The sequence below is a fragment of the Mya arenaria genome, chromosome 1 (genome assembly GCF_026914265.1).
Source record: "Mya arenaria isolate MELC-2E11 chromosome 1, ASM2691426v1".
NCBI lineage: Eukaryota > Metazoa > Mollusca > Bivalvia > Myida > Myidae > Mya > Mya arenaria.
In genome coordinates, this window is record NC_069122.1 from 21755157 (window position 1) to 21769476 (window position 14320).

Consider the following 14320-nt stretch of genomic DNA (forward strand, 5'->3'; position numbering starts at 1 on the left):
TACGAGACAAATCCTGTAAATCTGGATGACAAACGGGCAGATGTTTCTGAGTTTCCCCAGAAGGAGGGTTTTATCTCAGTTTTTTCGGACAGTCGACCACGTCTGTAAGTTTTTGTCAAGCATGTGATTACCTAAACATACTTTGCTCATGTTGCAAGTACAAGTACCTGTTAATCGGTTTCCCAAGTGCTTCACTGAGACTTCCAAAATAATACCATTGACAATTATTGATTTTGTTGTTTTCTATAGGAGATTATAGAATGGTATTCAGAGAACTTAACGAGATACAGATGTTTAGCCAAAAATGCAATTTAATATGTTTTAATTTAATTTGATTTCTTTTTTGTTTATTTGACATTGACCTTCTTTGAATGATATTTATTTCTTCGAAGTCTGCGCATTTTAGAGGAACATTCCAACGAGCGTTATCAACGTTGGTGTAGTGCAAGAATATATTCATAATGTCACGTCAATTATCAATTTCCTATTCATTTCCCTTATGCATTTCAGATAAACAACACTCATTTATGATGTTAATTCCAAGTTATATACGAACTTGCATTTGGAAGTCCGTGAATTAGGAAACTTTTCATTTTGTGACCGGTTCCTTTTGTTCCATCGAGTGACTTTGAAAACCTTCAAACAAAGGTTGTTAATACGTGTTTCAATGATTTTGCAACCAGTACCGATGACATAAGTAAATAAACAACTAATTAAGGCATTTGTCTAATAGATAATTCCGCATTAGGTAATTTCCCTGCATTGTTTTTGAAACGCTTAACACACGTAAATAGGTATTGTAAAACATGTTCAATGCATAAATCTGATGTAGGCGAACACCCCCCTCTCTACAAATCTACGGTCAGTAAAGGGCATAAACTCTTATCAATTCTTACTGCCAGACATTTTTAGTCCAGTAGAGCCCACAAATGCAGCACAATACAACACAAATTTGGTAATGTAACGCTCTGTCCACATTAACGAACTCATTCTTATATTCCCGATGGTACCCTTGGACCTAATCTAATACTCATGAACGAGAGAATAATAAACATTCCGTTGAATTCCGCTTCTGGTCAACTGCTTCGAGCGGCGTATTTAGTTGAATTCAAGCCCGTAACTCTAGAATGAAATGTGTGTTTAAGATGTTGGTTGAACTTGGTCTATATATTATGCAAAAAGGGTTGATACCCAGTTTGGGGAAGCTTTAAAAATCAAAAATCAATTATACAAATTGTGAAAATCAATCGTATCTTATTTTTCTTTTCTTATTTTAAGAAACATAGTATACAAGGTCATTTAATATTATACAGTATCAAAATATAGGATAGTACTGGTAAACAACTTATGAAAGCTTAATCCCAAATTCTTATTTTTTAAGAAATATATTAGCAATCCAAGAACATTTTGGTTTCATTGTTTTAATATGTTCTTACGATTTACAGGACATTTGAACACTCTAAGGATTTAAATTTTCATTTCATGGAGCATTCTCTTATTTTTAGTTAACACTGTGTAAAGGATTGCAATTCCTGGTTTGGTATCCTTTGACGAACGTGGGCAATAAGAAAAATAAGCATATACCAGTCCGGTTATATAACTGTACACACTTTCGGTTTTTAATTATATTATTTTTGTAATATATAGAGGATTTTCTAATATACGCATGAAAGTGTCAAACTAGGGCTTTATTTTAATGTTATAGGCTGATTTTGCATGTTTTTCTTAAATTCAATCAATTCTACATCTTTGGAGACACAACTGTATATTCCAATAACCGCGAAAATTGACTGACAACTGTTAATGGCAGCTGCTCTTGGCAGTCATTGAACAAAGAGTCTAGACACTTAACACAAAGGTACTTATCATTACTATGAAGTCTCGACGACGTACAATACGTTTGTAATTTAACTACGAACTAAGTGTGTTTGAGTCTAACAAAGACGGCTATCTTAAGGAAATAATTAAACTTTTCCCGTTTGATAAATCAAATATTATCATACAGTCTTAGTGTTTTTATAGTATATATGTACTGTGATGCTTGTTGAGTTTTGTGCTGTTGTTCCATGTTTCTGGTTTGTGTTTTGTTTTTGATTTTGTATCAGCATTCAAATAATATGTGTTGATTTCTTTCGGTCATATTGTAAATGACGTTTGGGAAAACAGTTGTTGCATTTAAATCGAAACCTCTATTTTCTGTAGCGTATGGAATAGGGATATTGAGTTGTGCTATATCGAGAAACACGACAATTTATCTAGGCTGAAATTGGAATATAGAACTATGATATGCTAGTCTGTCGAATCTAATTCAAACTAAATTACGTAGACATACCCACTGGCAAAATACAATATAAATTTAATTGTATGGCACAAGATTGGCAGCACTTAAAGCCAAAATAAGCAATGTTTAATAAACGTTTATCTAATATTGTAGAACAAGGAAGAGAAACGACATAAACCATTGAATAATTGTCGTGTATATACCGTTACCATTGTCGTGTAGATATCGTTACCATTTCTAGTTAACATAAAGAAACGTAATCTTTTCTGTAAACTGAGGGTAAACCAGATGGTATGTCTTAAGTTTTTTCTCATTCATAGATAAGTTTTAAGGAAAACATTTTACATGTACAGATCCAAATTAATGATTTTCAACAAAACAAAATCGAAACAATTAAGTTTCTAATAGACATCACTCCCAAGGTTGTCTATCAGAACATTGCCAAACCGTCTATCGTTTTTCGGACAGTCCAATGTGAACAGTCAGTAGAGTGCGATACAGTGGCGAAACAGTTGCTCCAGCTCTTTTATGAGCTGTATATAAAACATAGCCAATGACACTTCCGAGCTATTTTTATTCCCGACAAAATAAAAACACTCGTTACTACTGGTTTTATCATAAATGTAAACTTCGTGAGTTAAATTCAGCTGAAAATTGGTGAAAATGTTCTATTTTCGTTTGTAAACATGCATGTTTTTGACGGGAGAATAGTTCTTATAACTCCATAAACAACATGTTTAAAAAGTAACCGAAATACGTGTAAAGGTTAAACATATTTATATGGCACTGCATTCCCCGATTTCTCAAATAAGCCCACATAATTGTGATATTAGATAAAGTAACGAGTCATACTTACGTTTTATGATGATGTCCGTTCTTTTGCTCTAGCTTGGAAGTGTCATTGGCTCTTTTTTATATGCCGCTCCTAAAAGAGCTGGAGCCACTGTTTCGCACTCGTGGTATAGGCAGATACGATACGAAATTTATATGTAAGGTGTTCTGTCTTGATATGAATACGATTTTTAAAAATCCATTCCTGTATAACGACTCTTTGAAAATATTAACAAGGAAGTATCGTTTCAATTTTCATAGACTGCGGATGTCTGCACATCCACTAAGAAATTAAACTTGTTGATATTCTTGAAATGATATTGCACGTAATGATTGTTGTGGGATGTTGTGACCAAACTGATATTGAAGCCGAGTTCCATTGTTTGTGTTTTATTATATACGCCCCTCTGTTTTTAAATACCACCAACTATTAAATTATGGTAAGCATGTGAGCTGATAAGGCTGTGCAATTGTTAATGGTAATACACTACCAATTATTTTCCTTTTACATTCAATTCAAACATACACCACTTCAGTTTGGAAAAATGCTACATCTAGCGTTTCACGGATATGACAGTCATACTTTTCTTTAAAATTCAATTAAAACCCAATTGATTAAAACAATAAAAACGTTATGCCGCGTTTCTCCTAAGAAAGATCAATCATTTTGAAATTTTGCCCCAATTTGCAATCTTAAATATAGAGTGGGCATTCGGGATTAGATCCTGTTATGTTGGATTTCGTTTTTACGCTCATAAAGGGACTCGTTCGTGGTTTTTAATATGCATATTTTATTACCGAAAATACAGTGTGGAAAATCATTCACTTTCCACTACAACCAGGCTGTTTTTTATACTTAAATCGTCGAAAAAAAATCTGCAATTTTGGTAAAAAGTAAAATAATCATAAAGAAGTGTTTCTATTTGCATTACCGGGAAAATGTTTTGGTGCCAAAACATAAGCGAGTCCTCACTGTTTATTCGTCAAATATTAATCTTACTGATTCTCAATAATGTCCATACTCATAGCCACACTGTTTCCCATACTGCAGCATTATTGAATTATAAACATGCATATATTTTTAACTTATAATACAACAAGACTATAATCTATGCGTTGTTGATGCAAAATGCATGCTTATTTTCGCACTTTATATTTATATATCATGTGTTTAGACAATGTATTAGTCTTAATAAACATTTGTTTTGTTCAACGGTTGGACTACTACATCAAGAATCACATATTTAATCATTCTTCTTCTCACAGGAAAATTCAGGGTTTAACCGTTACAAAGGTATTATAGCCAATATAGGTATGAACTTACATTCTATTACTGTATGTTTTCCTGTGGTTTGTAGAGATTTATCGGTGAAATAAAAAATTCACTAAACACAAATATTTAACTGTGATGAAATTTTAACCCGCTCTGAGTTCCAAATCAAACAGATAACAATTTATTTCACCTCGTGAACACCAAGTGTATATTTCACTCGTGGCTACGCCACTCGTGAAATATATGTTTTGCTTCTGTCTCGGTGAAAAATATATTACGATCTTACACTGAAACAAACAATTAGCCTCTATATAATTAATTCAAAACATGAAGATACGTCATTTAATCTTTAAAATTGTTCAACATTCATAATTTTCAGGGTTTTTTTTCATTGAACATTCTTTTTAAGAATTTCAATAAGACAGTACGTTTTGCTAAATATAAATATCTATATGTATATATACATATTATAAAAGAAACAAAACACGTACTCCAATGATGTTGTGCAAATTTTATTTTATTTTCTTGATTCTGATTATGCTGGTTACGCTTTGTAGTAAAAATCTAACCTATAGTAAATATCGTATCGCCTTTAAGACAAACAGCAACCGGAAGAACAAATCACTGCTAGTTTTATCCCAATTAATCATAAATACTCTCAGCTGGAGTTAATCAATGGTCAGCTGACAGTAATGAAAATAATGAACGCCCTCTCTATGTGGCGAGAGGCTAATGCACGGTTAATTATGGGACAATTACCATTTTGATAGAAAACCGTGTCCATAGTGTCGGTTTTAGGATAATGTTTGAAGAAGTAATGACTGCTTGCTCCAAGTTATTTGCGCTAACATTGATTACACGTGATTAACGCTGATGGAGAAGTCGAGTTGTCTTATTTGTTAATATTGAATGTTTAACCCTTCTTGTTCATTTATTATAGGAATCTTGTTTTTTATTTCATCATTTCTTCGTTTATTTTAGTCGTTATGTTTTCATACGATTTGTATGAAGGTGAACAAATGTAGCAGGAGCAGTCTTTATTGAATCCTTAGCAAATACCATGGTACCCCTGTTATATAAGTAGACGGTGCATACAAGAGCAATTGTGTTTTAAACAAAAATATTTTTTAATATTTCTGTTCGAGTACATGTTAAACTAATGTTAAATAATCTTAAATTGATTCTTAAAGTATGAAGTATATATGCATATATCTGGGCCATGGTCATGCTCTCAATACTTAACCTATGTAATGCCAATTTTATACTAAATTGACTTCTTAATATAACAAGAAATGTCAGATCATATATTTATAATGACGAGATATGTTCGACAACTAATTAGGTGAAAATATATTCAGTACAAAATCAACTCATGAACAATTCAAATTCCCTCTTAAATGGGTGTACTAGGAAAACTGCAAAATATAGTAAAAGTGTTTGCTATTCGGAGGGATATATAGACATGTTTAAAATTGAAATAAATAACACAGCATTTAACAGCATGTTGTATCTGAAATGCTTATTCTATGACAATGCCATATTGACGTATCAACTGAATTAAGTATAATGATTGTGATCATAAATGTACTTTTATAGCTAACGTTGCATAACGGTGTCATAAAGGACCATTCAGCAGGGTATTCTTCTTTTGTCTTTTTTTAATCCATTTACTGATTTATACGACACCTCATCAGTCACGGTAACATGGACATAGGTCCGTGACGGTAACATGGACATAGGTCCGTGACGGTAACATGGACATAGATCAGTCACGGTAACATGGACATAGGTCCGTGACGGTAACATGGACATAGATCAGTCACGGTAACATGGACATAGGTCCGTGACGGTAACATGGACATAGGTCCGTCACGGTAACATGGACATAGGTCCGTGACGGTAACATGGACATAGGTCCGTGACTGTAACATGGACATAGGTCCGTGACGGTAACATGGACATAGGTCCGTGACGGTAACATGGACATAGGTCCGTGACGGTAACATGGACATAGGTCCGTGACGGTAACATGGACATAGGTCCGTGACGGTAACATGGACATAGTTCCGTGACGGTAACATGGACATAGGTCCGTGACGGTAACATGGACATAGTTCCGTGACGTTTACATGGACATAGGTCCGTGACGGTAACATGGACATAGGTCCGTGACGGTAACATGGACATAGGTCCGTGACGGTAACATGGACATAGGTCCGTGACGGTAACATGGACATAGGTCCGTGACGGTAACATGGACATAGGTCCGTGACGGTAACATGGACATAGGTCCGTGACGGTAACATGGACATAGATCCGTGACGGTAACATGGACATAGGTCCGTGACGGTAACATGGACATAGATCCGTGACGGTAACATGGACATAGATCCGTGACGGTAACATGGACATAGGTCCGTGACGGTAACATGGACATAGATCCGTGACGGTAACATGGACATAGGTCCGTGACGGTAATAAACAATTCACTTTTAGGTCCATTGCTATTCCCCACATATATAAACGATATCGTCGATGAAATACGATCAAAGATAAGATTTTTTGCAGACGATACGACACTATACACTGTAGCTGATAATCCTATTGAGACTGCCAATATATTGAATTCTGATCTTGAAAAAAGTCAACCTATATGCCAACCAGTGTATAGTTACCTTCAACCCTTTAAGGACAGGATATCTTCTTATCTCACGTAGACACAACAACCCAAAGCACCCACAAGTTCATATGAATAACGCAATCATACAAGACGTAGAAAACCACAAACATTTAGGTGTCACTCTACCATCGTCTAGTACTTGGCACGAACACACTTTTCATTCGGAGTTCCTCGGCTATTTTTATCGAAAACAACCTCGGATGTATATGGACGGTTTACATACTCAGAAATCGGTATGTTAAGTTCGCTGCAAGTTGATAGCGTAGTAATTTAATTAAGCAGTTAAACTTAATGACTTAACTCTTGGGAATCTTAATAATGTTTGCAATAATACACTTCACTGGCATTGAAATTAAACTAAGAACAATGAATACAAGCTAAAACACTACATTTAATTAATAGTATAATTTAAATATTTACAAACTTAACTTTTACGGATATACCGGCATACATCCGAGTTTGTTTTCGAGAAAAATTGCCGAGGAGTTCCGAATGCACATTTTCTTTAATAATGAGAAGGCATGGGAAACGCATTAATGCACTACGGAAATTTAAGTTCATTGTAGACCGATGTCAGTCTCTTGAAATATGTACAAAACCTTTATAAGTCTAATGTTTGAGTATGCTGATTCTGGCTCGGGATAACATAACCATCACAGATCAAGAGGGCCTGGAACGTATTCAATCAGAAGCAGGACATATAATAACTGGAACGTATTCAATCAGAAGCAGGACGTATAATAACTGGAACGTATTCAATTAGAAGCAGGACATATAATAACTGGAACGTATTCAATCAGAAGCAGGACATATAATAACTGGAACGTATTCAATCAGAAGCAGGACATATAGTAACTGGAACGTATTCAATCAGAAGCAGGACGTATAATAACTGGAACGTATTCAATTAGAAGCAGGACGTATAATAACTGGAACGTATTCAATCAGAAGCAGGTCGTATAATAACTGGAACGTATTCAATCAGAAGCAGGTCGTATAATAACTGGAACGTATTCAATCAGAAGCAGGTCGTATAATAACTGGAACGTATTCAATCAGAAGCAGGTCGTATAATAACTGGAACGTATTCAATTAGAAGCAGGACATATAATAACTGGAACGTATTCAATCAGAAGCAGGACGTATAATAACTGGAACGTATTCAATCAGAAGCAGGTCGTATAATAACTGGAACGTATTCAATCAGAAGCAGGACATATAATAACTGGAACGTATTCAATCAGAAGCGGGACATATAATAACTGGAACGTATTCAATCAGAAGCAGGACATATAATAACTGGAACGTATTCAATCAGAAGCAGGACATATAATAACTGGAACGTATTCAATCAGAAGCAGGACGGAAGCAGGTCGTATAATAACTGGAACGTATTCAATTAGAAGCAGGTCGCATAATAACTGGAACGTATTCAATTAGAAGCAGGTCGTATAATAACTGGACCGACTCGGCTCGCATAATTATAAAATTTATATGCTGAATCATGCCTTAAAAAATTCAATCCGAGACGTAAAAACATAAACTGTGTCTCTTCTACAAAATGCATAATCATAATTATGACGTATCCTATTTTTCTAGTCTAATACCTCCATCAGTCTCAGAAACTACGTCATATAGTCTCAGAAACTACGTCATATAGTCTCAGAAACTACGTCATATAGGCTCAGAAACCCATCGCAGTTACGAAACTTCTATTGCAAATCGCAACCATTCTCGCGATCGTTTTTTACCATCAACAATCTCTTTGCGAAATGCGCTTCCGTCCTCCACAAGAGAATCTACATGACTGGAATCATTTCGCTTGGCGTTAAACAAGCATGCGCGTGAAGTTCCTGCTCATTATGACCAAGGGTCTAGGGTCAACAACATAATGCTCACTATCATCACCATGCTCGCCTTCGAATGCATTGCAGCAATCTTAATGAACATCTCTTTTTTAAGAATTAAGAATATCGTAGAAAATCCCCTGTGTACATGTAGAGCAACAGAAGACACCACTATTTACTTTTACATGTCCTTTATATACCAACCAAAGAAAGGTATCGTTTGAAAATATCTTACACTTAACACCATTACTATACAGCTTATATTGTTCGGAGTCAAATCTTACACCACAAATATCAACAAGCATGTTTTCCACCAAGTACAAGCTTTTATCGCTAACACCATCTCTGACTCGGCTAAGTAACTTCTCCTTCCCTTCTATCTCTCTGTCCGTTCTATTCAATCCTGTTTTATCTTCTGCACTACACAATGTTTTATTTATTACTTTTATTTATTTTATGCATAAAGAAATACATGTATATTTAGTTCTTCTTTTGCGTCTAGATTACGCCCTCCACTGTAACAACTATCAATGGCTGTTAATTCTTCTTGTTTGAACTATTGTGAATTGTGAATTATGAATCAAATATGACATCATGTCAACTCTGGTATTTCACACCACGTGTCAATTTTTCTAATGATATACAGAATAGAGACTTAGAAAAAGCATTTATGCTTACTTCTCAATTCTGTAAATGTGTACTTAAATTGCCAGTAGATCTTATTTTTTATATCTCATACCTAATATTGACTATCATGATTGCTTTGTGAGTATGTGTCTACTTGTAATATATTATCAAAATAAATACTAGTTAAACCAAACAACTCACTCACTCACTCACTCACTCACTCACTCACTCACTCACTCACTCACTCACTCACTCACTTACTAAAAATCATTTAGTTTATCTTATGTAAACCCCAAGTACGTGCTCTTAAGATAATGACAGTTTCAATGTGTTTTCTGAAATATGTATTTGCTTTGCCGCTTGTATTTGACTGTTCCCATGATTAAATACATTTGAAACAAACTCATTGTGACATACTTACGTGTTTTTATAAACCTTTTCAGGCCGCGATATGTAAGGAATGTCGTTTCTACGCAAATGCGTCTGTGCTGTATTCAATGGACAATGTTAGCAATAATAAGAGTAAATATTTACCGTTTCTTTTATAATTTTTAGGCTTCAGCAGCAAGAACACTCAACTTTGTGACGTGATACAACAAAGCAGTATTTGTACAACATTTCGCGTTGACGTCAACATAAATCCAACAGTAAGCACCTCAAAGACAGCTGTAAAAAGAGAACACAACTGTCTACAAAACGGACCAAAATAAAGGCAAAGTTCGATCAAAGTACTCTTTAAAGATAGGGAACGAACCATGATAAATGCTTGTTGTGCCAGCTCATTTTTATAACTTATAGTTTTATAAGAACTCTTTAACAATATGATGCTGTGTGCAATAAAGCTTGCATTGAGTTTAAGATATTGAATTTCCAATTACAAATGTATCTCATTTCAGACGTTTAACAAATTTGTAGTTATACAAAGATATCAAATAGATATTTGTCTCTAAAAAAACTTCAGCCGCTTCGTTGAGAATGATTATGAATTTATCTGCAGGGTTGTATGTTTTGGTAATGAAAATCATCGGCGAATATATAACAATTGTTTAGCACTTGCTCGTTTTGTAAAGTTCAAAGGAATTTTGAAATATTCAATTTTTACACTAACCTTGTAATAGTTTTGTGTTTTAAACACAAACGCCTAAAATGTTGTAAGAGACATGATTTAATTTACACTCGTACGTCTTAAAGGATTATTTCTTGAAACTCATTACTTACGTTCAACAATTAGATTCCAGAGGACCCGTATTTGTTATTTTCAGAATATAAAATTGTAATGTTAAACAATTTATGTTTTCTACTAATAAAATCTTTATGTCCTTAAAAAGTGTTTATTTCGTTTATGTGCTGTCATATTAAAATGTATATTTTTGTACACATATATGCATAAGGCAGCACGCTTTTCGGGAGTTGTAGCGAGTCGTTCAGCAGGGGTAAGTAACGTTAGGGCCACACGAGCTTCGCAATTACAAAGCGGAGACGCTGCCTGCAGGTTATCGCAGCCCTGATACTAACTAACACAACAGTTCATCGTAAAAGGGACTTACAATATTTTGTTTGTGGTTTTCGGTTTTTGGAGGTACCTTATTCATCCGTTGATGTTTGTTTAATTTTCTGTGATAGATCGTTTTTGCTTGTTAAGTTGGTATAAAACTTTGAAATATAATGAAATCAATTTGAACCACTTTATCCGATATAAATCAAACCCTGAGTAATGTGTTAGCAGTTTAGTGAGTGTATTCTTGGGTACAAGGACATTCATTTGCTAATGACACTGCCAGTTTAATGATACGAATGGCGTGAAGATATAAAACTGATATATAATCCCTACAAGATGAACGAGTTTCCATTAATTTCACAAATGTGCAGTAAGTAAGGTACATTAATTATCCTCAATTCATTGCAAATCTCATTTCAGTACTTAGTTTGTCCAATAGAACATACACATGGAAGCCATTGCAAAGCCGTAAGTAATTCGACGCCTTGTCCATATTAACGAACCGATTCTTCCTTCGAGGCGAATCTAATCACACATTGATGAGAACGTGTGCAAATCGTACGTTTACATGCTACCATGTATATATTTCAACAGATACATTTTATCCACTAGTTTTATCTAGGGACAGTTACACATATATAGAGATAGTTTACTTCCTTACAGCATGCCCTTAAATTGTTCGAAAAGCAAATCGCCCTATTTAAAAAAGAACCAAAGCGAATCCTCTAGTATATCATGTCAGCTGCTTTTGTAATACTGTCTTTCTACAACATCGGAAACACAAGAAAAGAAACAAATTCTTGAATAAAAGTTTCTGACAACGGGTCATTGAGTGCTTTGAAAGATTGTCTAAAACAGAACACCAACTTAAGTTCCATTATTTCTTAAGCTTTTGACGACTTTGAAGGTCGTCAAGTCCTTTGTAAACAAAGTGCTCTTCGGATATTAGAGACAACGGCAATCTCTATGACAAAAAAACGTTTACTTTTTAACTGTTTCTGTTTATATGGATCGTCCATATGGCATTGTTATCAGGCATTAGATATAAATGTGTACACTATGACAGGAAAGGTTTTGCTTTGATGCATTGATCTAACCAGACCTGTATACAATGCCAGGCTAACTCTGAAGATGTATTTAAACCTAACATTTTCCGTTCACAATTGGTAACAACCAGTTAGCTGCAATTACAAAATGAAACAAAACCGAAGGTATAATCTAAGTATAATCTAGTCACTATATTGGCGATGAAATGGAAGCATGCTAAGGGTATAGCAGTACGTCACTATGTTGATGATGCAATGGAAGCATGCTAAGGGTATAAACCCAACGCCATCATGAAATTTGCATATCACGTGACCTTTTAAATACCTTAAAGTAAATGTTGCTTTATAACTTAATTATTTGCTTTTTTAACTAATAAGTTTTTGGTTTAAATAATTTTACCGGTTATGCATCTGAAAGCACTTGTTTTATCATTATTTTACTCTATGGGACTTCGAAAGTTTTTGTCGGTATTTTAACATCTTGAGCATACATTGATTTTATCACGTGATAATGTCAATTAACCAATCAACAAAGCATGACAATTGTGGTCTTCAAAGACGATATTAAGCAAATCCCACAATTGCTGAAGGGTTCCAGCTTTTAGTTTCAACATTCCAGATAATTTGCCACACTTTATTTCGGCATACACAAACAGTGCATTTTGCAAAAACACGAGCGAGTACCTATCTGAGATTTTTTCACTAAGCAGCATTGACGCTATGCTTTACACACTAGTCTGCCTCATTAGCATATAGTTAGTCAGTGGACCAGTTTGGAATTTCGTTTGTATTTCCCATACATTTCTGTTTGATAAAGCATCGTGTGGACCTCGGGAATTTATCAGACATTATATGAAATTCTATCATAATTAAATACTAACTTTTATTTTTTCTCGAATTAGTTTTACCTAAGTGACACTGAGGCTTTAAATGCCGGGTAATATAATTTCCTTTAATTCTGTCGGTGAAAGTAACGTAGGCTCTTTCGTTCTTGTTCAATTTTGCGTCTTTGCTATTTAATATTTCTCCACCAAGACTATTTATAATAACATAAAAACCTCTCTGTATGTGAAGCTTTTGTCATGAATGAGTTCTTAAGTTCGTATTGTAAATGGCTTTTGCAACTTTTGTAAAAATGAAAAGCCTCTATTTTCTCAAATTCTTGAATAAGCAAGCTTGTGGAACAAACAAAAAATTATACCCTAAGGCTAAATTAGGGGGAAAAATACGATACACTGGTCTGTCTGTTTTATATGTAAATTAAATACAGCGAAAAAGACACACCGATTGCAAATCCAGACTATATTTAAAACACTTATTCAACATTGGGGAACAAAATACAGGAACGACATCGACATTCAAGTACTTCCTTGTATTATATACCCATCATGATTCCACACGCAATACATATCGCAAAATATGGTAGTCCGTATTCCACTCCAGTGCAATACAGCCGTATTCCACTTATGTGACTTGTGGCTTTTAAGTGATCTAACCAGTAATATATATATATTAAAAGAGTTATTAGTACTGCGTTTTGATCCGGAATGTCGTATTCGACTCTCGTGCAAAAATCCACTCGAGTCGAATACAACCTACCTGATCAAAACGCAGTTCTAATAACCCTATTATATCTACATGTATCCATCTAATACGATATTTGTATTTTTCAAATTAACATTTGGACATTTTTAACTGTTTTATTTCTAACGTTTTGTGAGATTTATATTACATTAACATCAACATTACGTGAACGTTGGAAAGCATAAACCGGTTTATTCATGATTTACAACACGTTCAAAGTTGCCAACAAGTCCATTGCCAAAATTTCTATCGTTTGCCAGACAATCAGTCCAATGCCAACAGCTCCAGTGGCAGTAGGGTGTAACACGAAATGTTTTGAACATTTAATCAAGTTTATAATCATCCTATTTATTCTGAAATCATTCTGTCTCCTAACAAACAAATAAAGCATAATTGATAATAAAACCGTCCACAGGCTTAAACATATAGTTGGTAAAATGAGACCATCGATTATATAGGAAAAGAAACTTTAGAAGGTAATAACATAGTTTCAATAAAAGGTTACGCCTTGAGTGGCATTTATCGTTGCAGGAGTATTTTTGGTATGGAATTACACACATGCCAAATTCTTCATTAATGTACTAATTATAATTTGAGATTATTCTAACAATCCACATAGAGACTAATTCACATTTTGAGGTTATGAAAGCGTT

General features: G+C 34.4%; 1 protein-coding gene across 6 annotated transcripts in view; it reads right to left on the reverse strand.

Annotated features, from left to right (window-relative positions):
- Positions 1-14320, reverse strand: part of LOC128233539 (parathyroid hormone/parathyroid hormone-related peptide receptor-like) — a 96247-nt gene that overhangs the window by 52662 nt on the left and 29265 nt on the right. The gene's annotated exons all lie outside the window — the stretch shown is intronic.